Source organism: Chenopodium album, chromosome 15 (genome assembly GCF_948465745.1).
Source record: "Chenopodium album chromosome 15, dcCheAlbu1.1, whole genome shotgun sequence".
NCBI lineage: Eukaryota > Viridiplantae > Streptophyta > Magnoliopsida > Caryophyllales > Amaranthaceae > Chenopodium > Chenopodium album.
In genome coordinates, this window is record NC_137848.1 from 38,196,387 (window position 1) to 38,199,423 (window position 3,037).

Consider the following 3,037-nt stretch of genomic DNA (forward strand, 5'->3'; position numbering starts at 1 on the left):
TCCTGCGCATAATAATAAAAAAAGGAATGTACAATGTCCTATACTCCAATAAAAGTTATGGTCAAATATAAAACCCAATAACTCCCCCCATAAGTTCATACTCAAGGTATATACGTTCCAAGAGTTTTGGTGCGTAATCTCTTTCACTTTACATTATTTACAGATTATTAAACTCGGTAATGACTCTCAAACCATAATCATTCAATCAACAATAATTAATCAAATAATCAAATATACCAATTTAATTCTTGACCAATTAGTGACCACATAATATTTAATGTTGAACCCTTTTTAATTCCACCTCGCTGCCAATGACACCTTAAACGCATAAAGCGCCACAATTCCTATCCCTCGGTGTTAAAAACACCTTAGGTGCACTAAGGCACCAACATACAGCTTATTCCTCGTGTACAAAGACACTTAAATAGCTCATTTCTCATGCTTATAGCATCAATAAAAATTATATGAACCATAATAAAATTCTTTTTCAATATTCCAAACCAAATTAAACATTTAGTTTAATTAAACATGCTCTCTAACATGCCACAAATAAATATGAGGTTTATAAATAATACTCCAAACTATTATTTTCCAATCAATAATCCATCATAAATAAATCATGCCTCATAATCCATTCACCAATAACATCCAAATCATAAATTCCATTCCAAACCTAGCATGATACTACTTATAATCAATCAAACACATTTAGCATGCTACTACATCAATATAATTATGCTAAGTACGCGAACGTACCTTGTATACGATCTTAATATCGCCACAATTAATAAAAATCGCTCACTTCAAAGTCTCCTACAATTTAAAATCATAGAAGAGTATTAAAATCCACTCTACACAAATTTCCAGCAATATATACTATTATAAAACCCCTCATAATGTATTTAAAATAAGCTAAAATTATATTTAAAATATCATACTTTAATCTCAATTAATGGGTAATTAAAATTCCTTAAAGAAACTTGATTTTAAATACTCTACCAAAAATTCTAACACTATATTTTAATTAAAACTTGATGTAATTAAGCCTTAAAACACTTTAATCAAAGTTCTAAACCATTATACATCATAACCCTTCAATAATTTATAAATCAAGAACCTAGAGTTTTAAAAATTGGGGCTTTTTAATTAAAAACATAATCTGAAAATTAATTAACATAATACTCATAATCAAACATCAAAAATAAAATCACAAAACCCATAATTATTATTTAGATCTAGGATTAAATTAATTTTTGAAACAAAGTTTTAATTTTTAATTTTTTTTTTTTTTGAAAATGGTGGCTGGCCGGCCACCACTGCCGATTGTCGCCAGCCGCCGGCTGCTGCTGCTGGTGGCTGGCGCCGGCGGCCCATCGGTGGTGGTGGTGGCCGGCGGGAAGGGGGAGGCCGAAAAGGGGAAGGGGAAAAGAGAAAGAAAAAAAATAAAGAGAAAAGGGAGAGAAGTTTACCTTCGGTTTTCTCCACTCTAGGCAAAGTTGATTTGTCTTATATGTGAGATATTTATACCCCTTCTCTAGAAACCCTTCTCCCAAAACTTTCCTCTTTTAATTTTTCTAATCCCTTCCCTAATAAAACTTTACTTAAAATAAAACTTTCCTAAATTAAACCCCAACTTAATTAAAATAATTAATTAAATAAACTTTCCTTTTATAAAATATTTCCAAACTTGTTAAAATAAATAATTAAAATACTTTAAATAAAATATTTCAATTTAATTTAATACTTCTCAAAATACTTATTTTAATTAAAATAAGTATAAAAATACGAAATATTACATTAAACGTGTTCCCCCCCCCCCCCCAAACCTGCCCTATTAAAGGGGTATTAACACGGAAGCCAACCGTGCCAGTATAAAAATAACCACTCGTAATTGCAAGAATTCATACACATAATAAAAAAGAAAATACAGCGTCTTATACTCCCTGTAGAAGTTTTGGTCAAATATAAAGTCGCACACCTCCCCTATATGTTTATACTCAGGGCATATACATTCCAAGAGTTTTAGTGCATAACCTCTTTCACTTTACGTTATTTACATATTTTTAACTAAGGGATGACTCTCAATCAACAGAAAATCCATCAATACAATTCATTCAATCAACCAAACATTCTAATTTAATTCTTGAATAATTAGTGAGCACAAATAATTTATTGTTGAACCCTTTTTAAACTACACTAGTTATTGGTCCGGGCGATACCTAGGATCACTATAAATTTGAAAGGTTGTTCAAAATTTAATTTAGAAGGTTGGTGTTCAACAATATTTATGAATAAATAAAAATATAATAAAATTTTTAAATTTAGATTAATGGGAGCTAGTTTCTATTTATCTTTTACTTTACATGATAAAATAGTAACTTGTGTAAATATTACTTCGTAACATACTTTGTATAATTACTTGACTGGTATTGAATATAGAAAATTAGCATCCAAGGAATTAATGAACATTAGTGTGTGATTGATGTCTTACCAATTAAATTATAGAATATTATGCAATTACTTAGGAGTTATATTATATGGAAAAATTAAATACGATTGAAGGTTATTCATATGAAGAGTTTTAGGATGATAAATAATGACACATAAGGTGACACATAGCGCTCATGTGGCGCCAAATCATATGAAAGGACTATGACACATGGAGATACTATGTTATCCCTTTGACTTTTAATAATATTATAGATTAGTGTAGAAACACCTTAAGTGCATAATGCACCGAAAATCCTATTCTTTTAAATTAATCCTCGTGTACTAATACACTTAAATAGCTCAATTCTCAATAAAATTATATGAACCATAAAAAATAATAAATAAATAAATAAATAAAATAAAAAATAAAAATTCCCTTTTAACATTTCAACTTCAATTAAACATGTTCCTAATCATGTCAATAATAAAAGTGTGGTTCAATAACAATGTTCCATAGTCACCAATTCCAATAAATAAATCATTCCAACCAATTACGCTTCATAAATAATTCACCAAATTCATTTTAATTTAACAATCCAATTCAATT